This window comes from Callithrix jacchus, chromosome 12 (assembly GCF_049354715.1).
Source record: "Callithrix jacchus isolate 240 chromosome 12, calJac240_pri, whole genome shotgun sequence".
Classification (NCBI taxonomy): domain Eukaryota; kingdom Metazoa; phylum Chordata; class Mammalia; order Primates; family Cebidae; genus Callithrix; species Callithrix jacchus.
The window spans coordinates 48808557-48829473 of NC_133513.1; the positions used below are offsets into that span (position 1 = coordinate 48808557).

General features: G+C 36.0%; 1 long non-coding RNA gene across 1 annotated transcript in view; it reads left to right on the forward strand.

The window, feature by feature from the left end:
• The window catches only part of LOC118146282 (uncharacterized), a 122262-nt gene extending 107668 nt beyond the window's left edge, over nt 1–14594 (forward strand). The window contains exon 4 of the long non-coding RNA XR_004731904.3: nt 13456–14594. This is a non-coding gene — a long non-coding RNA (uncharacterized LOC118146282). The remainder of the gene's footprint in view (nt 1–13455) is intronic.
• The last annotated feature ends 6323 nt before the right edge of the window (nt 14595–20917 follow it).

Sequence of the window (20917 nt, forward strand, 5' to 3'; positions counted from 1 at the left end):
ATAACAGATGCTGGAGAGGATAGGAACACTTTTACACTGCTGGTGGGAGTGTAAATTAGTTTGCTCATGTGGAAGACAGTGTGGCGATTCCTCAAGGACCTAGAAATAGAAATTTCATTTGACCCAGCAATCCCATTACTTGGTATATACCCAAAGGATTATAAATCATTCTATTATAAAGATACATGCACATGTATGTGCATTATGGCACTATTTACAAAACAAAGACTTGGAACCAACCCAAATGCCCATCAATGATAGACGGGATAAAGAAAATGTGGCACATATATACCATAGAATACTATGGAGCCATAAAAACAGATGACTTTGTGTTCTTTATAGGGACATGGATGAAACTGGAAACCATCATTCTCAGCAAACTGACTCAGGAACAGAAAACCAAACACCACATGTTCTCACTCATGAGTGGGTGTTGAACAATGAGAACACATGGACACAGGGAGGGGAACATCACATACAAGAGTCTATCGGGGGGCTAAGGGATGGATAGTGGGAAGTGGGGACATTGGGAATGGATAACACTAGGAGAAATACCTAATGTAGGTGAGAGGCGGATAGAAGCAGCAAACCACCATGTGTATACCTATGTAACAATTCTACAAGATCTGCACATGTACTCCAGAACGTAAAGTAAAATTTAAAAAACCTTTTTTTTAATGAGAAAAGTTAAAAAAAAAAGTAATTCCGAATTTCTTGGAAGCTTTCTTTATTTTTTTAAAAAAGTTCTTTCTTTCTTTGTCGGATTGGATTAATTTGAAAGCCTTGTTTTTGAGCTCTGAAATTCTTTCTTCTAATTGTTTGATTTTATTGCTGGGACTTTTCAGTGTATTTTTCATTTCTCTAAGTGTGTCCTTCACTTCCAGAATTTGTGAATTCTTTTTATTTATGCTATCTATTTCTCTGGAGATTTTTTTGTCCATATCCTTTGTCTTTTCAAAAATTTATTTAGGTTGGTATTCACCTTTCTCTGATGCTTCTTAATGAGCTTAATAATCAAACTTTTAAATTATTTTTCTGGAAATTCAGAGGTTTCTTTTTGGTCTGGATTCATTGTTGGTGCGCTAGTGTGATATTTTGGGGGTGCTAAAGAACTTTGTTTTGTCATGTCACCAGCATTATTTTTCTGGTTTCTTCTCGTTTGGGTGGACTATGTCAGAGGGAAGATCTAGAGCTTAAGGACTATTGTTCAGATTGCTTTGCTCTCACAGGATGCTTCCTGTCTTCATGTGTGCTTTCCCCATTTTCCTAGGGATATGGCTTCCTGGACTTGAACTGCAGTGATTTTTACTTATTTATTAATTAACATTTTCTTCAAAATATCAACAAAATTCCAAATCTGTAATAACTCTGACAAAAAAGAAAGAGAAACCATAAATTTCTACTTAGGAATATCTGGAATTACATAGAAGAAATTATAACAGCATTATAATTTCTGCAGCATTAGGAGGATAATAAGAGAAAACTCTGGGCAACTCTGCACATACAAATATTATAATTTAGATGAAATGAACCTATTTCTTGAAAAACACAAACTACCTTAACTTATTCATACATGTACCAGATACTTTGAATAGCACTATAACTATTAGGGAAACAGAATAATAATTATTTCATAAAAATAAAAATTTTCAGTTTTTGGTTTTATTTTTATATGGTTTTATTGGAGAAATCTGAATGGCATTTAAAGAATAAAAACAAACTTTACAAAATATTTTTAGAATATAGAAAAAAGGACCACTTTCTAATTCATTTTCTAAAGCTCATGGTACACTCAAAGTTAGACAGTAAAACACATGCACATGCACACACACACATACACCCATGCTGGACAAATGAATGTACACTCAAAAAATCCCTACCAAAATTTTACCATATAGATGTTGCAATATATAGAAAGAATTATGCACTGTGATCAAATGAGTTTTATTTTGGAAATGAAAGGTTAGTTCAATATTCAAAAATTTACCAATGTAATTCATCGTATTAACAGGCTAAGGAAAAAAATCACACGATTCTATCAATCAATGCAGAAATAGCATTTGACAAATTTTAACACCCATTAAAACTCACAGAACAGTACAAATAGCCAGTGACTTCTTTAACTTGACAATAACACAGCTATTAAAAAGCCTATATCTAACATTTTATTGAATTGTTGAAGAATGCTGCCCCCTATGATTGGTAAAAGGAGCATCTGCTCTCCACAAATGGAAATACAGATTAAGGCAATTTCTGTCAAAACCCCAGTAAGATTTAATGTTTATATAGAGACTATTGTTAATTTTGAAACATAAGAATAAAATGGATCAAATCAGTTGGTCTAATATCAAGACTTTTTTATATAGCTATGATGAGCAAGACTTTGTGGAATTGACAGATACATGAAACAAGAGAAAAGAATAGAGAAGTCAGTAATAGACATACACAAATATGTTCACCTTTGTTTTTTTGAGACAAAGTCTCACTCTGTCTCCAAGACTGGAGCGCAGTGGTGTGAACTCAGCTCACTGTCACCACTACCTCCCAGATTCAAGCGATTCTGGTGCCTGAGCCTCCTGAGTAGCTAGGATTACAGGTGCCTGCCACCATGCCCAGCTCATATTTGTCTTTTAGAAGAGATGGAGTTTCACCATGTTGGCTAGGCAACTATTTTTTTACAAAGTTGAAAAAGCAATTTAATGGAGGAAGGATAGATTTTTAAACAGAGTGCAGGAGGAACTAGATAGCCACAGGCAAAACAAAACAAAACAAAAACAACCCTTCAACTTAAACCTCCCCAACATCTTATACAGAAATTAATGAAAAATAGATCACAGAATTAAATGTAAAATGAAAAAATATAAAATTTTTGGAAAATAATATCTAGGGCTAGATGAATACTTCTTGAACTTGGCCCCAAAATCATGATCCAAAAGAACAGATGATAAGTTGCACCTCATAAAAATTAAAGCTTTTGCTCTATAAAGAATTCTCATAATAGTCTGGCAAGATAAGCTATAAGGTGGGAGAAAAACTCTACAGACCACATAAACGACTACGAACTAGTATCTAGAATATAGAAAATCTCTCAAAACTTAACAGTAAAAATCCCAACAATCCATTAAGTAAATTGGTAAAAATGACAAATTTTACTGAAGAATATATACAAATATCAAATGAACACATTAAAAGATGCTTTATGTCACTATGCATTAAATAAATTAAACTTAAGACCACAGTGAACTATCATCACACATATCAGAATGGCCAGACTAAAAACTGGTGGCAACATCAAGTCTGGTAAAGAAACTGGATGACACATCCATTGCTAGTAGGAATATAAAACCACTTAGTCACTCTGCAGAAGAGTTTAGCAGCTTCTTAAAAAAAAAAATAAGCATACATTTACTGTATGACCCAGCAGTGTACATCTGATCATTTATTTTAGGAAACTGAAAACTTGTCTTTATACAAAAATTTGTGCATCAATGTTTATAGCAGCTTTACTAATAAAAGCCAAAAATTGGAAACAACCCAACTGTCCTTCAATCAGTGAATGATTAATCAAGCTGATATATCCATACTATAAAGTATAATGATTAAGTTATAGAAATGAAGAATAGACTAGTAGCTTCCAGGTTTTAAGGCATGAGTGGAGATAGAAGGGAAGTAAATACAGTTTTAATAGGGTAAGATAAGGAATACTTTTAGGGATGAAAATGTTTTGTATCTTAACTTTATAATGCCGATATCTTGGTTCTGATATTGTATTATAGTTTTAGAAGATTTTACCTTTGGAGGGAATGGTAAAGGGTACATTTATGGATTTCTCTGTATCTTTTTTTACAACTGCATTTGCATGTGAATCTTCAATTATTTCAAAATTAAAGTTTAATTGACAAAACATGATAGAGGATATTATGAACATTTGTGTAATAAATTTGAATATTTACATGAAATTTTCTTACAAAAGTGCAACTCACTTAAGTTCCCTCAAAATCATATATGAAATTAGAAGTTTCTTATATCTTTTAAAGAAATAGAATTTTAATTAAAATAGTTTCTATAAATTAATCCTCCAGATCACTTGGCTTCATAAATGAATTCTCATAAACATTTAAGGAAAAAATAGTCACCAATCTTATGTAAACTCCAGATGTAGAAACAGAGGGATCATTTCATCTGTTAGTTTCCCAAGGCTGCTGTAACAAAACATGACAAATCTGATGGCTTAAGACAACTAAAATCTCTTATTTCACAGTTGTGGAGGCTGTAAGTCTAAAACTAAGGTGCCAGCAGGGCTTCACTCCTTTTGAAGTCTGTAACAGAGAATCCTACCTTGCTTTGTTCAATCTCAGGCTATAGGAATTCCTTGATTGGTCACAGGTAACTAAAATCTCTGCCTTTGTCTTCACATGGGTCTTTATGTAGGACTTCTTGTCTTTTTGTGTCTCCATTCTCCCTCTTCCTTTCTCTTGTAAGGACAACTATCATTGGATTTAGGGCCCACACTAAATCCAGAATGACTTCATTTTATGAACCTTAACTTAATTGCATTGTCAAAACATCCTCGAATAAGGGCATTCACATTCACAGTTCTGAAGAGGTAGGCTACAGACATATCTTTTTGGGGGTCACCATTGAACGTGCTATACTTTCCAATGTATTTTGTGAGGCCAGAAGCACTTTATTAACAGTATATGATAAGGGCATTGCAAGAAAGTTATAATCCAATATCCCATAAATTTGAATAAAAATTTCCCAAAGAAAATGTTATCAAATCTAGGATAATTTTTTAAAAGCAATATCACATTTAATTGTGTTTCTTCCAGAAATGTAGCATTAGCTTAAATCCTTAAAAATGAATCATAACATTTGCTATATAACAACAACAAAAAAAATAGAAAACATATGATTATCACATCTAGTCACTACAAAACCTCTTATTAAGCTAGGATTAGAAGAGAAATTCATTGATATGATAAAGAGTAATTTAAGTGAAACATGTTGGAAAACGTTTCCTCTATTTTAACATCCTCTACCAACACTACAGTACCATTCCTTGCTAGTGTCATACAACAGGAAACCAATGGTAGAGGCCATTAAAGGGGAGAAATAAGACTGTCATCATTTGCTGATGACATAAATGGTATGAACATTTGAAAGAATTTTTACATAGGAATTAGGACTTACTAAATAAATTCACAAGATAGCTGGACAAAAGGTCAACATAAGAAATCAATTTTATTTCAATGTAACAATGAACGAATAGAAAATAAATTTAAGAAATATTCCCATTTAAAAATAGCATTATCAATAAAATACTTGGAAAAACATCTAACAAAAATTTATTATTTTTCTAAAGGTTACATGTATAGTACAAATTTCTGATAAGACTATTATCCACGATACATGAGGAACATCAGCAAATCATTAAAAAAAATAGCCAACTAGATGGAGAAAAAAAGGCAGGAGGTTTAGAGGCACTTCACAAAAGAGGCTATCAACACGGTTGATAAATTTACAGAAAGATACACCACCTCATTAGTTATCACAGAAATACAAATTAAGACCATATTGACATCATGTCTAAAATAAAATGACTAACACCAAATTTTGGTGAGAATGTGTAGCATTGGCAGCTATCAACCACTTCAGCAATTGCTTGACAATATGTACAAAGGCAAAATATACACACACACCAAGATCAACATTTCCACTGATAGGGATATATCTAACAATATACCAACATATGTTTACTAAAATACACATACATGATGTTTACAGTGACACTGCTTGTAATAACAGAAATTGGCAATAACGGATGAATAGTGTAGGACATATACCTATGTAGAATATCACTTTGGATCAATAAGAAGGATCTCAAAAACATAAGTTTGAGCAAAAGAGTCATGGTGTAAAAGAGTATATACAATAAGATTTTATTTATATACATTGTACAAACTAATCAATGTTTTTAGATACCATTAAGAGTTGGCAGGGTGTGGTGGCTCACTCCTCTAATCGCAGCACTTTGGGATGCCAAGGTGGGTGGATCACGAGGTCAGGAATTTGGGATCTGCCTTGCCAATATAGTGAAACACCATCTCTACTGAAAAAAAAAAAAATAGCTGGGCACGGTGACGGGTCCCTGTAGCCCCAGCTAATCGGGAGGCTGAGGCAGGAGAATCACTTGAACCAGGAGGCAGAGGTTGTGGTGAGCTGAGATTGCATCACTGCACTCCAACCTGGGCAACAGAGTTAGACTCTGCCCCCCCGCCCACAAAAAAAATGTCACCATGGGAATGCAGTGGTTAACTGTGTAAGAACTAAAAAAGTATGAGCAAACATTGCGATTATTTTGAGGTAAAGGGAGACTTTTTGAATGTAAAATAAAACCAGGATAATTAAAATGAAGAATACACATATTTAACCATATATAATATGAACTTTTAAATAGTTAATAAAGTATCATATACAAAATAAAAATTTTGATATCGAATTTATTGATCAGACATGTGATCAACAATCTTAATATGGAATTATTTGAAAATAATTAGAAAGCAATCATATAGCTATGACTAAATAGATTAAAAAGCACTGAGAGGGCTGAGCACGATGGCTCACGCCTGTAATCCCAGCACTTTGGGAGGCCGAGGCGGGCGTATCACGAGGTTAAGATATCGACCCCATCCTGGCCAACATGGTGAAACCCCGCCTCTACTAAAAATACAAAAAAAATTAGCTGGGCGTGGTGGCGCACGCCTGTAGTCCCAGCTACTCGGGAGGCTAAGTCAGGAGAATTGCTTGAACCCTGGAGGAGCAGGTTGCAGTGAGCTGAGGTCACGTTGCTGCACTCCAGCCTGGCACCTGGTGAAGGAGTGATACTCTATCTCAAAAAAAAAAAAAAAAAAAAGAAAAAAAAAAGAAAAGAAAAAAGCACTGAGGAAAATCTCTCAAAGAAAAATATATTAATATAAAAATGAGAAAATACTCACTTTTTTGCAGTCAAAGAAATGTAAAGGAAATACAAGACACTGCTAATTAGCAGTGATAGTGCAAAAGAAACAGAGGACAGAAAGAAGAAAGGAAATAAAATAATACCATAGCAAGTATTGTCAATTGGTAGGAGGAAAAGAACCTTTCACATAGGTAGGATTTTTTTTCGTTTCTTTTGCATCAGTGTGTTTACTGCAAAATGAAACAGATTCAGAAAAATATAATAATGTCTAACTTAGTGAGATATTATAAGGCAAACACAATCCAAGTCTAGCAATCACATTTGTCAGTCATCCCAGATATTCTTGAAGTCTCATACTCTGTACCCTCAAAAGGCTCACGGCCTCACACATTCACTCCCCGCAATCTGGACTTTTATATAGTGAGCATATTCTTGACTCTCTTTATAGTTTTATCTAACAAGATTTTATCTTCATAACTTTTAAGAGTCCTTTAATACACTAACTCCTCCATCTCTTTCTTTTCTTTGCTGTTTATCTGTTGAAGAACCCTTGGGTTTTGAGCTATAGAGATTTTCACAGTCTGAATATTGCTGATTGCATCTTTAGTCAAGATTGTACCCTCAGCTAGTGAAAATACAGCAAGGATATAAAATCTGGATGGCCTATCTTTGGTGTTATTAGTGACTGCTGATACTCAATGCTTGGATCCGTTAATTCATTGGGAGGTTGCAGTATGGTGATATTTGACTTTTCTAATTGCTTTTTCATTTATCATTTAGATGCCTTTATAAAACAAGCTTTTCTTTTATCCACGAATATTTTATTCCCTGATGGTACAGTTCATACAGGAATGGCAGGAAAAAATGCTTGATACTTTCTTTTATTTTCATCTTTTCAAGATAATATATTAGTTTCCAACCATCTTCTTACTTATTAGCTTTTGTTTTAATGTTTTTATTAACTTACCGATTTAAACACATTTAGTGGGTTTCAGTAAATCAAAATTACTATAATTTTGAAGCTCAAACTGTCCCATCTGTGGCCAAAGCCTATTCAGACAGGCTTTCGTGACCAACTATAGTCGTTTCTGGGAGTTTTCTTGCTTTCTGCTATATTAAGATGTACATTTAAGATGAGTTTTTAATGTAATTTCTTTTGCATTGTGTCTGTGTCTCCTTCTGAGAATCCTGGTTCTTAAGGATACAGTGTATTATATATAGACTTAAAGTATCCCATAATTACAAATTTACTTTATGTGCATTTATACACAGGCATTTCAGAATAATATTGTTAATTCTACCACCAACAATATACCTTCAAACCTTAAAATTGTTTTCCTGTTCTCTCCACGTTCTCTTTCCCTCATCTTAATACTTGTATAACAGCTACATTGCCTGAGCCTAGAGCCATAACAAACTACATGCTTTCTTTACAATCCTAATTTATTCTTAATTCTATAAGTAACTACATGTTCAATGATGACTATTTATTTAATTTCAGGGAAGTCTTGAATTAGAGTTTTTGTATTTGTTAATTTTCTTACTGGTTTCATTCTGCAGGCACACTTATCTATAGAATGAATTTACTTCATTATTTGCAGTGTTCTCTCCAAATTTTTATCTGTTTCTGTATTTCTTTTGTATTTTAAAGTAATTATTTAGTGTGTTCATTCACTCATGTTATTTCTAATTCAGTCTCCATTTGAACATTATCATTTATTTCTAATTATTTCCTGACTTTTTCATCTCATTTAAGGTTTTCAAAATTCTGATTAATATTGTTCTATCATGCCTTAAAATGTTTTCTTAATGTCTTCTAACTCACTTTTAAGGTGTGTATTTTGATCTTTCTTGTGGTATATCGCTCTGATGTGGTTTCAGAATACATAGGGATCTTATTCTCCTTATTCTAATTTTTATTTTATTACTTAGTGTGGAAATTACCCTCAATACTTTTCTGTTGCTCATTTTTTGTAAAATTAATTATCCTGAACTCCTAGAAAGTGGTGTGGTTCAGAATAACTTTCTCATTTCGCACAGCTCCCTCTTCTGTTCTCTTCATGTAGGCTTTAACGTTATAGTGGATTACTCTCTGAAATTTCTTGACTCTCTTCTCTTCTCCACTTTACCTGTACCTTCTTTTTACTTTTCAGTATTATCCCTGCCCTACTCAATCTAATTCCAAACCTAACGATGTCTTTTCAGCCTGGGATTCTAGGGTCTAATTCTAGAGGGAGCTCTCTAACAAGTGGGTTTTGAGAGTTCACAAGCAACAGACTAGTCCAACCTCTTGAGTCTTTAGTATACTCTCCTTGCATCCAACTTCTACTGAAAGGGACAAAACCCATCTCCAATTGGTCAGTCATGCTAGCCAGTGAAAGTGTATGGAGAATACACCACAATCATGATAGCCAGTGAGAGTGTATGTCTGCCAGACATTCCGTTCCTTCCCTTTGTTCCCTTCCACAGAGACACTGGTATCAGGTAGGTTTGTGGCTAATGGAAGTTTATAATTATCTGCTTGTACTGTGAGGTTTGTAGGTATAATTTGTAACCTGATTTTATAGTAAATATTTTCCAAGTATTCAGTTTTGCTATCTATTTACTTGGTTTGTCTTAATATATAGATTTGCAGATGTTCAAAATCTGTGTCATTGTTTCCTCCATCTCACAGCTGTAGCAGCATCCTCATGAGTTGGCTCTTAAATTAACAATTAATACTCTTACTCATTGTGTTAGTCTGTTTTCACATGCTATAGAGAACTACCCAAGACTGGGTAATTTATAAATAAAAGAGGGTAATTGACTTACAGTTCTGCATGTCTGGGGAAGCCTCAGTAAACCTACGATTATGGTGGAGGGGAAGGAGAAGCAAGCACCTTCTTCACAAGGTGGCAGAAGAGAGAGAGAGCAAGGAGTGAAGTCCACATTTTAAAACCATCAGCTCTCATGAGAACTCACTCACCATCATGAGCATAGCGAGGGAGAGACCGCCCCATGTCAAATCAGCTTCCACCAGGTCCCTCCTTCCACATGTGGCGATTCCTATTTGAGACGAGATATGAGTGGGGACACAAAGTCAAATCATATCGGTAATTTAATTCATTCAGTTCAGTTAATGTGTTTAGTTTGGCAATACACACAAGAACCTTGGTGTAATCAACAGATTTTAATTCTCAGAACTTATCAAAACTGCATAATCGCATAAAATCACAATTATGTTTGACAAGAGTTATCAATGGGAGAGTATTTATAACTGAAAAAATTAATGACAATGCACATTTGCAATAAAAGTTACTTGGTTCAATAATAAATGAGTGAAACAGTATATATCCATCAAGAATCTGATATAGAAATATATTCAGAAATGAAATAAGTGAGAAATAAAAGTTAAAAAGCAAGCTGTATCATACAATTCTTGTAGCTTACAGATCTAGATATAGACATATCTCTTTATATAGCTGTATATGTGAAGATAAATGAAATACTACAGTAATTGGTTAGTATGGTGAAATTTTAGTAATTTATTTATACCATTAAATGTATATATATTTTAACATGAATTCAAAGTCTTCTTCATCCAATGCTCTGATCTACTTATTGTTGTTAAATAGTGCCCTGAAAAGAATGGTTGCCAAGAAGCGTCAACATTGGAGTTGTAAATAAATTCCAGAAAGTCTATATCTAGCGGTGTATATCACACAAAAAAAGGAATTTTTCCTCCCTATTTAGTTTTGAAACTTGGCTTATTTGCAATCACCGAAGAGTTAACAGATTTGCAATTTCGATTTTTAGCTGGGGGTTGCTATTTCCCATTACTTAGCAACATCTGTGACTTTTCGTTAGGCTTTTGGAAGTGAATTCAAAAGGAAATAAAATCCTCTAATCCATAGGTAAACTGAAAGAAATAAGAAAACAAAATCTCTAATTTTTTTTCTGTCATGTTTCATTGGTTTTTAATGAACTGTTTAAGTTTATTGAGTAACAAAGGCAGCCAGATGTTTAATGGTCCAATAAAATAATTAATCAGTACTTCTGGTTTAACAGTGTTTTGCCTATCAGCCTCCATGGCCCAATTTCTAATATATTGGATTGTTTAATTGCATTAACCATGCCCAGTTAACCCTTTATCAACAACTAATGAAAATGGGATTTTTTTCTTTATTTACTGCTTTTCCTTTACTTGTATTACTATATAGGTGTATAAGTGTTTGGATTTGAAATCTTACCAATTTCCCTATTCTTATAGCAATTAACATTTGATTAATTATTATATTTTGCCCATTCTACTACAGATTCTTTTTACTTTTTTCTCTTTTGCTGTTTTTCTTTTTCTTTCTTTCTTTCTTTCCTCTCTCTCTCTTTCTTTCTTTTTTTGAGACCAAGTCTCACTGTGTTGCCCTGGCTGGACTACAATGGCTTGATCTTGGGTCACTGCAACCTCCACTTCTCAGGTTCAAGCAATTCTCCTGCCTCAGCCTCTGGACTAGCTGAAATTACAGGTGCTCACCACCATGTTCAACTATTTTTTGAATTTTTAATAGAGAAAGGGCTTCACCATGTTGGCCAGGCTGGTCTTGAACTCCTGACTTCAGATGATCTACCCACCTCTGCCTCCCATAGTGCTGGGATTACAGGTGTAAGCCACTGTGCCCAGCCCCCCACTTTTGCTACTTTTCTACCTCAGGTACATTTTATCTGTCTCCTGAAATCTTAAAACTTTTCTCACCTTGTTTTAACACCTGTTTACACATTTGTGAAAATGTTCTTGATAATCCAGTTCTTAGCATGTTACTCTAGATTCAAAATGTCTGGTGGATCATTATGTCTCATAACAGGGTTGCATGCTCAAAATGCTTTTGGGGGCCAGGAAGTTTAGCAGGTCATAGAATCAAGAGGAGAGCCAAAACAATGCAATTGAGAGCAATAGAGGCTGTGGAGTGCTGAACAGCCAGTGAATTTAGAAACATCCTGCCAAACAAAGGGAATTCATCTGCAAGCCAGAAAGCTATGTTTGTTACCTCTCCCTAGAAGATAGAATTGCAAATCCAGATGTAAACCTATGAAGCTGCTGCTATCCTATCCCATATTCATCTTGCCATTTGTCAATATTCTCTAGTGATGACAGGCACTGTTTCCAGATAGGCACAGGCCCTCCTTCCTCCATGCCCTCCTTCCATACAAATAGACACTTTGGGATCATACTTAATCAATTGCAGTATTCAAATCTGTTTCTTTCTTTTGTGTAGAATTCTCTAGTATTTTAGTTTCTTCTCCAGATGATTAATTACACTTTGAGCTGCCCTGTTATTGTTCTCTGTTCGTTACTCAATTTGCATATATTAGCATTATATTCCTATTATTTATTGATGTGGGCTTCTTAAGATACTCTCCAAGCTTCTTGGGAAAGAGGACTATGGGATCCTCCACTGTCAACCTGTGGTACTTCCAGTGCCATGTTTGTGTTCAGTGAACACACATGAATAAGTTATACGCTCTTTGATTTGTTCATAAGAAAAGCAATAACATTAATATTTTTTGTTCAGTGTTGTTGTTGTTTTAAAACCTGGATTCTGGTGTGCATCTCAGCAGAAACACACAATTGGTTACCTGTTTAATGTGTTTCTTGAGTTTGCTGGTAACATTGTTGTCAGAGGTGTTCGAACCAGAGTGACACCATCTTGAATAAGGGCTGGATAAAATAAGGCTGAGACCTACTGGGCTGCACTCCCAGGAGATTAGCATTCTTAGTCACAGGATGAGACAGGAGGTCGGCACCAGGTACAGATCACAAAGACCTTGCTGATAAAAAGTTGTGGTAAAGAAACAAGTCAAAATACAGCAAAACCAAGATGGCGATGTGAGTGACCTCTGGCGGCGCTCACTGTTCATTATATGCTAATTATAATGCAATCGCATGCTAAAAAACACTCCCACCAGTGCCATGACAGTTTACAAATGCCATGGCAGTGTCAGGAAGTTACCCTATATGGTCTAAAAATGGGGAGAACCCTCAGTTCTGGAAATTGCCCATCCCTTTTCCAGAAAACTCATGAATAATCCATACCTTGTTTAGCATGTAATCAAGAAATAACTATAAGTATTAACAGTTGTGCAGCCCCAGTTGCTCTTCTGCCTATGGACTAGCCATTCTTTTGTTTATTTACTTCTCTAATAAGCTTGCTTTCACTTTATAGATTCACCTCAAATTCTTTCTTGTGTGAAGTCCGAGAACCTTCTCTTGGGGATTTGGATGGGACCCCTTTCTGGTAACATTTTGACTATTGAAGATCGATAACAATAATAATAATATAAAGATAACAACAACAATAATAATAATATAAAGATAGAGCCTGTGGATTAGGTATAGGGTCAGAATAAAGACTTCTAGTTTAGCGGAAGAATTTTACAAACTGCATCCATTAATGAAATACTGGTCCCATTCACTTACTGCAGGATTTTGGAAAGATGATTTATCTTTTCTTCCTTTTCAGCGTATTCGGAGGAATCAACAATACATACTTTGTCAAGTTGCTGCCAGATTGAAACGCCTTTGCAAAATTGTGACTGAGACAGTGAAAAAGATCTAACTTAACCAACTCCATCTTGCTTCTAACTTCCAAGCTGTCTGTGTTCATTCCTGGGCATAAGCTGCTAACTTTGGGAAAAACTTGATTTGTAGTTTCAAACAAAGATGATAACAGCCCTTTCCCAAAGCAGACCTCCTTCTTGTCTAGGGACTAGATTGCCTTTGTAGGACTAACAAATTAGCCACAAGATTAGAAGTTAGGTTTAGGGGTCATGCAGCTGGAGGCTGCAAGATTCTGACCCTCCCTAAACTGCCCCTAAGATCAGTACTTGAGATATTTTGCAAACCCTGCATTTGATGGATCCGCTTCCACCACCCAGATTGATAAACTGGCTCATCTGATCTTGTAGCCTCACCGAGGAACTGACTCAGCACAAGAAGACAGCTTTGACTCCCTATGATTTCACCTCTAACAAATCTGCACTCCTGGTTCACTGGCTTCCCTGTACCCTCAAGTTGTCCTTAAAAACTCTGCTCCCCAAATGCTGAGGGAGACTGATTTGAGTACTAATAAAACACTGGTCTCCTGCACAGCCAGCTCTTCATGAACTGCTCTTTCTCAATTGGAATTCTCCTGACTTGAGAAATTGATTCTGTCTAGGCAGTGGGCAAGGTGAACCCATTGGGTGGTTACAAAACTATAATTAGGTACTAGATACAAAATGCACAGTGCCCACACATTGTAGGAATTGACCATCTCTATAAACCAGGAAAACTGCTCCCTCATACCTCCTGCCCGTGGCAGCTGAAGAGTAAACCCACTAAGAACATGCCACAATAATCACATCCTACTAAATACTATCATAGACGTTATGTTCACTGCATAACATTCTTGAGATCAAAGCCAGGTATGAGCATTTTAAACAGTTTTAGAGAAAGTATTTCAAACTATTACTTTACCTAAAAACCATTTGCCAGTTAAACCTGGTTTGAATTCAAATGCTCTGCTCCACATGAAATTCCAACTGACACAAGAACAGAAAATGAAACACCGCATATTCTCACTCATAGGTGGGTGATGAAAAATGAGAACACATGGACACAGAAAGGGGAGTACTAAACACTGGGGTCTATTGGGGGGAAAAGGGGAGGGCCAGTGGGAGGGGGAGGTGGGGAGGGATAGCCTGGGGAGAAATGCCAAATGTGGGTGAAGGGGAGAAGAAAAGCAAAGCACACTGCCATGTGTGTACCTACGCAACTGTCTTGCATGCTCTGTTCATGTACCCCAAAACCTATAATCCAATAAAAAATTAAAAAAAAAAAAAAAAAGAAAAAAAGAAATTCCAAATGTGCCCTTAATTATCTCAGGAAAAAAAAATCCCAGTGTGGTCTTGGATGTGGTCTTGGTGTGTGTTTTATGGAAATGGTCAGCATTTCCTCTACCTGAGGATAAACAGTGATGCTATTATCCAAGTCTTAGCTGATATGTTCATGAGCACAGATGAACAGTTTGGGTTTAGGATATAAAGCATGATGGTATTTTGACTGTTTCTACATATTGAGTTTCCTCATTGAACATCTTCAGATGGACAATACATCAGGGAAAGACCTTTAGTTCATACCACTCGGAAAATAATATGAGGAAGAATAACAGAGAACTTACATAAAGGCAGCATTTCTCATTAACCAAAACAAACCACCTCAGTCTTTACTGGTCTGAATGTTTCTGCTTCTGGAAATTCATGAGAAGCATTTGGACAATAAATAACAAAGCCTTATAAAACAAAACTAAACAAAAAACAGCTTCCAGCTGGTTTTTTGCTGAGGCAGCAACCAGGTGCTGAGCAAATGTAACCAGAGCCCCAAATTTAGTTAGTTTCACGAAATCCAGTCTTTCCCTGCATTTTGGGATTGCAGTATCTGACCAGCCTTTGTGTTTGAATACACCTGAAATCCATCAGTGCATACAGAAAAGTGTCTCTTGCACCTAAAAATCCCTCACACATCATGGATATTTTCATTACTTCTTTTTGGTTCCATTTCAATGCCAAATTTCTTTAGCAGTATGCATCTGTATTATTGGACAATAAATATGAGCTCACACACTCCTGACTCACATTCCAAATCTGGCTTTTGTTCATGTACTGCTCTTACCATCACACAAAATGCCTGGCATTCTTAGTGGGGCTTGTCTGTCCTGTTTTTGACTCCTGTGTCATATCATATATTGATATGATATTTCAATCCATTCTCACCCTTAATTTAACACATCTAAAAGATGAAAATCTGCTGTTAAACATAAATATGAGATGAAAAAAGGTATTAGGTGTCAACTATATGTCTTCATTCCAATTTACTGATTTTCTGAGAGCAACTACCATGAGAAATAATTCAAATCTCATAAGTATCCACATAAACAATCTTAGAAGAATTGTATTTCAATGCATTTCCTTTGTGGTCGCTTAATGGACTTCTTTAGCATGCCTGTGCAACTCTAAAGGACTCTTCAGCTTTATAGGAGAACAAATTATTACACAATTGTGGTTTATCTGTCATTCTCAATCACTTACTTTCCCTGACTATTGCATCTGATTAGAATTAACCTGTCTTTCTACCACTTGAAATTTGTGTTGTCCATATCTTTGAATTCAATATATTTTTCTGGAACCAAAATCAATCACATTAGCATTAAACTTCTCTGCTTGGGGAAACTCTGATCTCAGTATAAGGGATATTTTTTCTTTTCTGGCATTTGGAGGCCATGCATTTAGAGCCACTGGTAAGCCTAGTGTCAGTGCCCTTTGTGAATCTAATCAAATATAATTTTTAATTTAACTGAAGAATTAATTAGGCAGATGAGACTGCAATTTTTCCTTAGTGTTCTGTTGAGAGCACATGAGTGAATGGCTGCCATTTGTCTTACAATCTGTCTCTTAACCACAGAGTTCCCCAGTTTCAAATCAGTGTTCAATACAGTTATTTAATTTTGGGACTGAAATGGTTCTCAAAGATAGTCAGTTCTTCATTTTAGAATGAGGACATTGAGATCTGATATTATTCAAATAGTGAGTGGTAAAGCTGGCAAGGAAAATCACATACCCTGAACTTTCAGTTCAAGATTATGGTCTGGGACATTACAAACAACTGAGAAAAACATCAGATCATTCTAATGCAGAGCACGTCAAAAATAACACAGAAAGATTCACAGTCATAAATTTTAAAAATGTGGAATCTGTATATAATATATACATATACGTTTATATATGTACATGTGCTTGCACACATATGCTCAGGTATCATCTGGAGTATGAGATGACTTATAACAGTGGTTTGAAGATTTTCACTATTAAATGTTAACAGGGAACATTTTCAAATATAGATGCCCATAATTTCTTCTATATATTTTTTATTCAGGTTTTAGGTGGAGCCTAGTAATTTTATTGCTCTATCTGAATACAGTTATGGATAACCATGAGCCATACTTTTAATTACACTGTTTTACTTTTTATCCTGAAATATGGGCGAGTCTATGATTCTAAACAACACCTTTACCCTGCCAGCTGAGAAAGCTTATCCTTAGGTACTGACCATTAGTCACTGCAGGAAAAAGTGAAATGTCATTAAACCCTTGAGAATTCAGTAATGCTGCACTTGATACTCAAATTGAAGGTATCCAGGAAGTCACATGATGACAGCTGAAATCAGAATATTTTTGGGATAGTACCCTGATATTACTTTGTCTCTGAGGCTTTAAACTCAACAAGTGGGAGAAATGAAAGGGTTCTTGAACTTTTTAGTTTCAATGACTGATTTGCTGTCTTTTTATGGTTAAAAATGTACATGGTATTAGGTTTTACAGAAACCTCCCAAATTTTAGTTGTGGCCCTACTTATGATGTATGGTGAAATGTATAATTTTATGTAGTTTGGTTGGGGACGAGAGGAAGAAGGGGAGGTAAGGAGCTACACCGAGTCTGTGCTGTGGCTAGAGATTGGTGAGAACGAAAGGATTCAAAATTGATTTTGTTTTTGTTTTATTCTCATAACAGCTAAGAACAGGGGACAGAGGTGTTAAAGGCACAAGTCGGGGAATGTGGCTCCCCACTGATTACCTCATGGAGTTTTATTCTCAATGAAGTTTGCCCAGGGCTTGGTGTTCTTAGTGTTTTATACAGAGAATGTCTCTTGGGTACAACAAGTGTGGAATTGAAGGTATATTGTATTTTAAACTCCTGCAATGTAAGAACAACCTATTAACATGGACTATTTACACAATCTTAAAAAAAGCAAAAATTCTAATACTCAGCAAGCCATGTCCTTCAAATATCAGATCAAGGTTTGAGCCTTTGACATGACAGCTGGGTCATTACTGGAGCAATCTCTCTCTATTTGTCAACACTGTGTCTAGGGTTTTTATTTTTGCTTTTGCTGTTTCTACCTAAAATCCTTCCGAGTAGATCTAATGTAAGCCCAGTTTCTTACATTAATTTTTTCCATAATTCTCAGCTCCAAAAAGTTGCTGCCTTTTAGGTGAAAGTAGAATTATATTGCTGTGGGCTATAAGAGCCAAATCTTTATTCTAGAGCCACATAATCATTGGTGGAATTCAAGTGCGTTCAAGATCTTGAATTGTGGAACCTGTCTCCATCTTTATTGAACACTATTTTTCTAGAATGGGTTTTAATTCTTCCTGCAACCACGGATGGTTCCTTTGTCTCTGAATGCTTGTGAGGACTGCGCTCTATCTGTGTTTGAGGAAGAGGAGGTAATAGTCACATAGAGCTGTTGGCAGTATAGGAGTGCCCAGGGAGGGCCTCCAGTGGGGCTGAGGCAGCCTGGGCACTGGGCCAAAGCAAACGGGAAGAGAGCTTACCAGTAGCAATGTCTGTAGGAGACAATGTTTGTAGAAAATAAAACACACCAGGGATAAGATTTTTAAACACTGCAGGTCCAAGTGCAAAATATGGTTGGAGGTGAAAAGACTCCGTGAGTTCTTATGTGTCTGCAAGTAATGCAATATATGCAGGCTGAGTGAGACATCTATGTGAGCTGCATGTGCTTATACTCTAGAAGCGAGGTGTGTAGCTTTGCTTTCTAGATACAGTTAATGTTATCAATAGCACTGGCAATGTTTTGGAGCTTATGGAGGAAGTGTTTGCTATTTAAGAGGCTTACTCTGCCACGTTGTAGATCAGAAATAAGAAACGAGGTATAACCTGGAGTTTCAACCTAAGGGATTCACATGGAATCTCTAGCGAGATCATGAAGACTCTCTTCTTGCTAATGGACTTAAAGGGGAAACAAAAACACCATGCAACTCTATCACTGCAAGACTATAATGAACTATTACATATACATCAGCACAGTCTCAGTAAGAAATTTCAACCACCATGCACTCCTCATCCTAAGGAGAACATTATTTGGCATCCCTATGAATTTATTCTAAAATCTCTACAGATCCCTGCTCCTCTTCTTTGTGACTCTCATTGTAATGATTAATACTGAGCATCAACTCGATTGGATTGAAGGATGCAAAGTATTGATCCTGGGTGTGTCTGTGAGGGTGTTGCCAAAGGAGAATAATATTTGAGTCAGTGGACTGGGAAAGGCAGACCCACTCTTAATCTGGGCATTGCCTAATCTATTTAGGTGGGCACCATCAAATCAGCTGTCACTGTGGCTAGAATATAAAGCAGGTAGAAAAATGTGAAAAGACTAGACTGGCCTAGCATCCCAGCCCATATCTCTCTCCTGTGTTGGATGCTTTCTGCCTTCGAACATCAGACTTTCAAGTTCTTCAGTTTTGGGACTCGAACTGGCTCTCTTTGCTCCTCAGCTTGCAGATGACCTATTGTGGGACCTTATGATCATGTGAATTAATACTTAATAAACTCCCCTTTATATATATATGTATCTATGCTATTAGTTCTGTCTCTCTAGAGAATCCTGACTAATAGACACATACTGTGGAAAAGCACAGTTAAGGGGCTCTAATTCCAGCAGACTTTAGACTTAAGTACTTAAATCTTAAAGTACAAAAAGATTCTCTGAGGTCTTTTCAAATTGTTGATTGCTATTTTATTCCCAAATAAATGTAGAATTCTTTATGTATTATGCATATAGTCATCGTCTTTGTACATTTGCCATATAGGTGGCATAGATGACTTTGTGTCATATGATATGTGTTTGGTATGCTATGCAACACTATGTCATATTTAGATTGCACTTGATCTACATTTTTATCTTGGCCATTATAAATCCTGCTTTTGTTAGTTTGTTTTGAACTTTTACTTTAGTTATTAAGAGCAGCTGCTTCAATCAGATTGCCTGGAGAATGTGCTGATGCAACCACTTTTCAGCTGTGTGATCTCCGGAGCAATTTATTTAATCTTTCTAAGCCTCAGATTTCCAAACTATAAAATCGGGATAACGGTAATACTCACCACATAGGGTTATTGTGAAAATTAAGTGAGAAACTTTACACAAAGCCCTTAGCACATATTAAATGTTCATCACACGAGAAGTATTATTAAATGTTATTTGAATTGCCCATTACCCTGGACTCTGTAGATCACGTTTCCATTCTACCAAAAACTTAAAAACATCACTATAATAATGCTAATTATGAAAAGAACCCAATAGACACATATGTTGCTTATTATTCTAGACACTGTTATAAGTCTCCTATTTACATATTAGCTCCTTCAGTCTTAAAAACAGCCCTCTGAGGTAGGGAGTTGACTGCAGGCATTTACAGATGGCAGTGGGAGCAGCAAGTGCAGGCCACCATGTCCGTGATCTTTTCTCCAGCCATCTGCTTTGGCACTATTAATTAAGTGGTGACCTTTGTGGTTTTCAGTTACTTTCTATTTTTTGATATGAGACAAAGAAGCTTGCAAGATAATTTTTTCTTCCCTTTTGCTTTTTTTTTTCTTTGAAACGGAGTCTCGCTCTGTTGCCCAGGCTGGAATGTGGTTGCACAATCTAGGCTCACTACAACTTCTGCCTCCCTAGTTCAGGCAATTCTCCCTGCCTCAGCCTCCCGAGTAGCTGGGATTGCAGGTGCCCACCACCACACCTGGATAATTTCTGTATTTTCTTCAGCAGAGACAGAGTTTCACCATGTTGGCTAGGTTGGTCTCAAACTCCTGACCTGAGGGGCTCCGACTGCCTTGGCCTCCCAAATTGCTGAGATTACAGGCATGAACCACCATGCGTGGCTGAGAATTTGTTCTTAAAGCAAGAACAAATAATATTATTTGATTTCTCTTTTGTCAAATTCAATTATGGTAGAGTGTAGAAACCAAATGCCAATTTTTCTATTTGGGCTGGAAGTTTGTTATGGTGTCTGTTCGAAGCCAGATTCATTGCACTGATTTAAAAAATCTAGAATTTTGCTTCAGCAGCAAAACAACGTCAAAACACACC